General features: G+C 40.9%; 1 long non-coding RNA gene across 3 annotated transcripts in view; it reads left to right on the forward strand.

The window, feature by feature from the left end:
- The window catches only part of LOC106940566 (uncharacterized), a 40,730-nt gene extending 33,150 nt beyond the window's left edge, over positions 1-7,580 (forward strand). Inside the window, exons 1-4 of one of the 3 annotated variants that reach the window (XR_001423138.1) lie at positions 2,491-2,739; positions 5,229-5,688; positions 5,835-5,977; positions 6,226-7,580. This is a non-coding gene — a long non-coding RNA (uncharacterized LOC106940566). Of the gene's footprint in view, positions 1-2,487; positions 2,740-5,228; positions 5,689-5,834 lie in introns of those variants that run through there. The other 2 variants (XR_001423137.1, XR_001423139.1) reach the window with 2 other exon arrangements.
- Positions 7,581-8,205: the final 625 nt, after the last annotated feature.

The following is an 8,205-nucleotide window of genomic DNA, read 5'->3' on the forward strand; positions in this document are numbered from 1 at the left end:
GTTTTTTGGTTTTGGGTGGGGTTTGAGTGTTTGTTTGCAGAGTTTTTAAAACCTTTTTTTTTTTTTTTTTTTTTTTTGGTATATGCCAATTTTGACTTTTGGGCATATGTAAACTTTTAGCATAGGTCCTAACCAATGTATTACCAGTGAGAAATCTGAACCCTTATTGGTGGTCAGGAACTATCCCTTTAAGAAAGGAAAATCTTATGTTGCCAGGTCTGATCAGTCATTAGATGAGTTCTCCAGCTGTCTGCTGATTACAGCTACACAGAACTCCACTTTAAATAAAGTTCAAACTATCCCCTTTGTCTTTAGCAGAGATGTTAAGCTAATTTATCAATCAAGCTTTCATTTAGTGATACCTTACTTAAAATGAAATGTCAATTGTGTATGTTTTATTATATATTGCTTTGATTTGTTGAAGCTGTCATTAAAGCAGACTACTGAAACACACATGCACAGATATCCCACACACACACACGCATACACACACACACACATACACATAAACAGTGCCGATGCTACACCCCAGTGAATGCTCGGAGACAGTGAGAAAGTGACTGATTGCCTAATTTTTTTTTTTTTCAATCAGAAAGAAACACAGAAGAGAGAGCTGTCATCTTCCCTCTGCCAACGGGATATATATAGCAAGTAGGTTCTCTTAAAAGTCAAGATGAAAACATTTGCTTTGTTTTCAGTGCATAGCTGTAACACGGCTTTGAAACCTGAAGCAGGGGAAAGATGCTCCTTCATGTCTCCCTCAGTAAGCAGGAGAATAACGAACAACAAGAAGGTTCCTCTGAAATGCCTGACCTAATATTTGACAGATCGTCAAGAGATCTGTATCCAGGGACCAAAACCAGATTTACAGCCAGGATTCGCTCATATTATATTTTATTCCAGGATTTTATCGAGTTTCTTTATACGGACCACCAATCTAAAATGATCTAAACTGATTTCTCACTTTCTTGTCTGAGCTGTCCTTTACTTTAAACAAGGCACAGTCAATCAAAGCCCGTCCTCGCTTCCTAGCCACTGCAGCCAGACTCACACAGCCGTCCTGCAGCAAACTGCCAGCAGTCACAGAAGACCCATTGCACTCCGTGTCCGTAGTGCAAATGAATCACACATTTGCAAAGCTGTAAAACGCCATTGATCAATGCTTTCGACGCTCACAATTCCCACTCCGGATTCACAACAAGGAGTTGTGAGTGAGATGGTTTTAAACCCAAATGTGACCAAGCTGTACTGCAGTAGCCACTTTTCAACTCAAGGAGGGGCAGCCTCAAGATGGTTTTAGGCCAAATATTGCAGAATTAAACAAATTTACAAGAAAATGTTGCAATTTGATCGGAAGGCACCTTTAGGCACCTCAGGACCTATACAGCTTACTTACAAAATGTTGATTTGGGGTTTAGTTACTCTTTCAGCTGTCTTAAGCTGACTGCCTTTTCAGGGCGAAATACTTCTCTTTAATATATATTTCCCTGACATCATTGTACATCATATAACCTAATTAAAGAACATTTAACAGCTGCTGCCAAGAAACTGTTCATAATGAATTATGAGAGGCTTTCATTAATGTTTCTACTACTTTTTACTCTGCCTACTTGCTGTTTTTGTGTACCTATCTGTGCACTCGGGTCGTCATTTTAACCTACATTTCTGACAGTTAGAGGCTGCAAATGACTTGAGACTAGGGCTGGTTCACTTTCCAGCTGGACATCAACTTCAGACAAACGGCCAGAGCTACAACGGAAGAGGTTAGATTAAAGCATGTTAATGTCTTAGCCCAATAGAAGAACAGACCTAAAATTGGACATCATCCACACTTTATCATTGCTGTTCTCCTTTCAGTGTGAATGAGCCTGATATTTTCGGAGCCAAAGAAAAGTATAGAAATTACACTTTCTACACAGCTGGTAGAGCCTTTTAGGGTATGAGTACAGATGCATGTCAGACTTTCTTTTTTTTTATTCGTAAAAGCCAGGTATCATTTCCCTTTCACTTCACAGCTATCCACTTCTTCACGTTGGTCCATCTAAAATCCCAATAGAATACATGAAAAATACATGGCAAAATGTGAAAAAGCTCTAGGCGTGTAAATTTAATCTTGCAAAGCATTGTAACTCATCTGTTCATTTTGGTAGCTCCATAACTTACTCCAGTTCTCTCTCTCTCTCTTTTTTTTTTTTTTCCTTTTTGCAAAGCCAGCTGCATTAGTTGGCAGGTGAGAATGAAACAAAAATATTGATTCAGGACAAACAAGTAGCTGCCGACTGCCTGACGAGGCAGAACTTTAAACGTAAACAGAATAAAAATAGCGGTATCGATTGTAGCAAACAGCCACTACTACCACACTGACGCGGACACAACTGGTAAGTAAATAAAATGCTCTGATTCAAATATAAAATGAAGGAGCACTGTTGGGACTGTTTGTTACGTGTCACTTTAGATTTGCTGAGTAAATCCCTGCGCCCCGTCCCTTTTACCTTCTCATAAGGCTCAACATACCCCAGTTCTCAGAGGAGCTAATCTCACTAAGTAATCTTAAAGATGCACGAGCACGGAGGGGGAAAGTCCTGGCTTCGGCACTTAAAGATGCACAACACAAAACTCCAAATACTGTATGCATGCATTTATTAATCCGTTCTGGCAAGTAATCTCGCAATGTTTATGCGCCGGGCTAATCTTTCATTTCCTCTGCTGGGGGACCGAGGACGAGACGCCCACTCGCAGGTAAGCCTCGTTCCCAAGTGCCGGCCATAGCTGCTAATCCTAGTTCCAGATATGGATGAGACAAACTGGAGGAGACGGAGGGTGGGGGGATTTTAATGTTGACATTCGTTTGCGTCAGTTTGGATGCGTGACTGGAAGGCAGATAACAAAGGGAAAGCAGACTTTGATGAGCTTTAAATGTCGGTGATTTATTTATATATTTAAAAAAAAAAAAAACAGGTCAAAAATGTCAAATCTTTAGACATGTTACTGTCGGTTTATTGGAAAAGTTAAATTTTGTATCGATATACAGTGTCGTTGCTACATTATGACTGCATATATTTCAATGGGAACATATGTGACAGACCAAGCAAACTATGGGAGTTGTTTTGTAAATAAAAGGGAAAAGTTTGACACTTTTATTTTTGCATATAAAAAATGCACTTCAAGGGATGAAAACTTTTGCAAAATGACTCGGTCTCTGTAAGATAAGACACAGATCCCACACATCATCATTTGAATTTAGAAATGAACTTTCACCAGGTCATTCTAACAATTCAAGGTTCCTCGCTGAGGCAAGTTGATAAGCACCTGGGCATAACCCTCGCATGAATACTTACTGGTATTCATATTCAAAATATGTGTCTGCATTGTAACTACGACTGAGCGACTGTAGCTTTGGTGTGAAATGCGTTGAGTGGTCTAGAAAAGCCAATTCAAGTTAAGGGCAGTTATGTAAACGGCTCCATTGTAGTTTTGGCTTTATGCTTAAGGTTGTTGTCCTGCTGCTAGGTGAACCTTCACCTCAGCCTGTAACAGGTTTTCTTCCAGAACTGACCTGTATTTTGTGGCATTAAAGTAAAAAGACGTCAGTACAAATGCCACACTTTAGAAATTTCTGACTTACAACAACCTTTTACTTTGTGTTGGTCTGTTAAATAAACAGCCTCAATAAAAAAAAAAAAATATATATATATACTTTGAGGAGTCTGGTTGTCATGACAAAATGTCAAAAATGTCAAGCTTGCATACTTTTGAAATGAACTGTAAAGGAATATTACCTAATCCATCAAGTTTGGGTCTGGTTCTCCTGTGTATTATTTTACCAGTTAAAACTACATTTTGGTAGAGGGATTTTGCCTTAATTATACTCAGACTAACCCTAAATACTTGAATAGTACTCACAAGAGTTACCTTCTGACTGGAAGGTTTGTGCGGTGAGTGTGCTGAGGATGTGTGTGACACAGACAGACACCGAGAGGGCAGCCTTCCTGACTCTAGAGGCCCAGAGGCTTGCTGACCTATTTCTGCCTGAGACTAGCTGCTTCATCACAGACAGTCACCAGCAACAGCACCTGGACTGTGACTCTGTGTGTGTGAGTGTGTGTGACTGCGTGTGCATGTGTGAACACACACGTAAGCCAGGTATTGCTGTACATCGCTTTGTTGCTCGCTGATGTGAGAATACGCTCATTCCCTCCTCCTGTCTCCTTTCCTCACTCTCCAGCTTTTTCCTAAGGCAGCACTTTCCACTCTCTCACACACACATGCGCATATGCACGCACACAAACACACGCACACAGCCACGGCTCTCGCCTCTTTCAATCTCGCAGGTGCTGCCTGCTGTGATGTCCAGTGTCGAGTGTAGCCGTGTCTGCGTTCGCAGCGGGACCGTCCACGCTCCCTCGCACGAGCCCATGCGCGCGCGCACACACACACACACACGCACACACACACACACACACACACACACACACACACACACACACACACACACACACACACACATGTATCTTGGAGCATTAAATGTGTTCGCAGCAGGGTAAACCTGATCCAAACAGCCAGCCAGAAAGCCTAATGATTGATGATGAGAGTGGAATAACCGCAGCTACAGCAAAATCACACAAACAGGTTATCTGGGACCTTGAGGCCCTGAGCTGCTTTAGCATAGCAGAAGACCAGTGCTTTGAAATGTTACAGACAAAAACCAAAGTCCTGCACGTATCATCCAATGTGGGCACAGATTGTGGCAGTTTTGATATACCTCTCCATGTAGCATGGCATGGCATAGGAGGCACTGCTACTACTTAAAAATAATAATAATAATAATAATAATAATTTGTTGTGGCCCCAAGGCTTCATCAGCAGGACAGTGACTAGCTAAATCTAGGTCTAACCAAGCTTAATATCGATTTATAGACTTGATCTGGGCATCTCTTTTTAAAACTTAAGCAACTTGAAAATAATGTCTTAGCTTATGAACGTGGAGCTTCTGACGATGAGCTTTTAATTAAAAAAAATGTACAACTTAAGCTGGACTGGAATTAGCCTAAATAATACAGAAAAGCATTTAATTTCTAATGTTTTTGATAAGTTACATAATATAAACAGTTTTTTACAAAATGGCTCTGTGGGGTGGTGGTGGGGGGGGGATTCTAAGCCAAGCGTTGCCTATCCCTAACCCTGCATGTTAACGCTCCTGCCTCTTTCTCCCTCTGCTTCTTTTGCAGGTACTTTGAGACAACTTTTTGCTGAAGTGCTGAGGAGGCAGGCAGGTAAGCAGGCACGTCAGCAGCGGGGCAGAGGTGCTGTTAGTCTGATGAGCAGTAAAGCTGTCAACACCAGAATAGCTGGGAGGAGATGCATTTGCTCTCATGTTTACCAAGCTAAAACTCCAGTCCGCCTAATATCCACCATGTTGTGCCAAATGCTACAGAACCTTTACAAGCCACATTCTCAAACTTTAAAGGGTGAAATATGATGCGGGGTGAAGCTCAACTCTCACAAGTCGAGGCAGCCGTCGTACATCTCCTGCTGCGTTTGGAGAGCATCCTCGGCTGTCGAGGACTGGATTTGTTGTTGCGATAAAACATGATGAAGGTGTTTCTCTCAAACCAAAAAGTGTGATTGGAGTCTTTCCCACTGACGTAAGCGTTCTCAAAGAAAGCAGTGATGTAATGGAATATGAAGGTACTAGTCAGTTTCCTTCTTTTCCCTTCCTCCTCCTCTATGTCTCTGTTTCTCCCTCCCTCCTCTTCATCTCTGTTCTTCTCTTTGTTTTTTTGTTTTCTCTCTCTCTCTATTTCTCTCTCTCTCTCTATTTTTTGTCTTGGCAGCCTCCTGTTTCTACCCCTCCGGGATCCCTGAAACCAAACCCAACAGCTCCCTCGCTTGGTGGAAACACGAAACTACGCCAAGTGTCAGCTGCTGCTTGTGTACTCTCTGTCTTCGTGTGCACATACCTTCCATCTGTCCACAAGTATACTGCTGCACATTTCTCCTCGCCCTTTCATTTCATTGTGTAATACTCCATTCAGGATGCCAGATTGGTCCTTCAATGAATTGTTATTTTCTAGACACGCAGGCAGCTCCTCTGTCATTGTAACTGCCAAAAGCGTGAAACATTTATTGGACTCAAGTCCCCACTAAGGAATCCAACGCTAATGCTTCTCCTTCACCTCCCCTCCTCTTCTTGTCTTCCGTCCTTGTTCTCCGTCTTCATCAAAGCGAGGAGCCACCAGCTCTCTTTGCCTCTGGGAGACCCCACATCGAGACGCACTTTCTGTCCCAGCCTCCTCTGAAGATGCAACTGAGACGAAAACATTAGAGTTCTTTAACAGCTCTGATGTTTCATGGCGGGGACCTAAAGACAGAGCTTTTTTTTCCTCAATGACTTACGTGACTTTCTATTTTATATAAATATACATATATACTGTATATAAAACTTTAAAAACATGCACACAGTGCTGTTTGTGCTATTTTTCTTTCCCTGGCAAAGAACAGATACATTTTTACTGCTGTAGTATGCTCATGCAGACAGATTCGGGAGTCAATCACACACACTCCAGTTTGACTCTGTTACTAAAACAATGCAACTAGGTTCAGTGTACTGTGCCAGTTGTTAAAACGTTTTTCCAAATATGGAAGCCTAGCCAATTGCATCAAGTCACTGACTTTGCAACGGTGCTTCCTCCTCAATGCGGGCAGAGTTACAGGGGACAGTTGATTGCATGAAGTCATAAAATTTGCAGCAATCCCTCATGCTGAGCATTGACGTGAAAACAATGTACTCAATGCATTTTTGTATCTGGGAACTGAAAACGTTATGGAGGCGTTGGAGTGCATCTGTGACCGCAACAATTAACTCTGATGTATCAAGAAGATTTATGATTACTAGGGACAAACTGGAACCTCTTAGATAAACCAAACTAGTGCAGTTCTCCTGAACCCTGAAGCTTTCCAAGACAATTCTGTGATCGACTGAATCCAATGAAGTACTGAGATCTAATGGAACAAACGCAGGTACAGGTCTATTATGAGCTATGAGGATATCATTAGTGACTTTCAGGAGAGTTGCTTCAGTGCTATGATGAGCTCTGAAACTTGACCAAAACTCTTGAAACAGTTCATTACCATGGAAATACTCACACATTTGATTAGCAACTTTCCTTTTTAAGATTTTGAATGAGAAAGGAAGACTGAATCAAGTACTGTAATTTGTTACTGCAAATTCTAGACAAACCTAGTCTTGTCTGAGTAAATTTATTCAGTGTTGGAATTATCCTGGATTAAGAAATAAATAATAATAAAAATATAAAATACTTATAGCAAAAATAATTAGAACCCTGAATGTGTTGTGCAAATCTTCTTTTCATCTCTACATGGGTCAGAACTTATTTTGTGCTTTGGGTCATATCAAGACCATGAATGTCCTCTAAGGGTTGGTTGTGGCAAAATGTAATGAACCCATAAACAAATAGTTGAAATATTAAATAAACTGCTCTCTCTGGATACTTCTTAAGGTTAAATAACATTGAACATTGCTTTAATTTGGCACTATATAGAAAAAAAATCTGCTTTGGTTTGACTGATAAAAAATATTTAAGCACACAACTATCAAGAAAGTTTTGTTTATGTGTCTCTCTAGGCCACAAGTGGCCCGCCATGTCATTTTATGTGGCCCGCCCCAGCATTTTATAGGCCGATGATTGACTTAAAATAGGTTTTGAGCACGAATTGACTACAAACTACATCTCCCACAATGCATTCCGATTGTTACCAGCCAAACATTACGGCTTCTCGCCACTAGAGAGCAGCAGAGTCACCTCAAGCTGCTTATTGATTTTCCCAGCAAATAAAACTGAGACATCGACAAGTTAACATCAAAACGTCCAAGAAAAGAAAAATCGATTTACAAGTAAAACTATGAATGAAGATGTGTGTGAGTTGGTGTCAGGGCGGCAGGTGGCGCTAGACTTTTTTTTGTTATCCGTTATCTTGACCGACAACATAAAAAAATCGGCCATATACTATTTTTATCCATGAAATTACAATCATATTAACATCGGCTATTTAGTCGCATTTTATGCGGTTTAGTTAATATTCACCGTGAATCCAGATTCCATTACAGATTAAGCAGATAAATGCATCTACATTTTTCTCCGTAGTGACAAAAACCACTGACTGAGGCCCCAACAACTTTTAATA

Source organism: Poecilia latipinna, unplaced genomic scaffold, assembly GCF_001443285.1.
Source record: "Poecilia latipinna isolate Pla-1442-1.1 unplaced genomic scaffold, P_latipinna-1.0 Scaffold3280, whole genome shotgun sequence".
Taxonomy (NCBI): domain Eukaryota; kingdom Metazoa; phylum Chordata; class Actinopteri; order Cyprinodontiformes; family Poeciliidae; genus Poecilia; species Poecilia latipinna.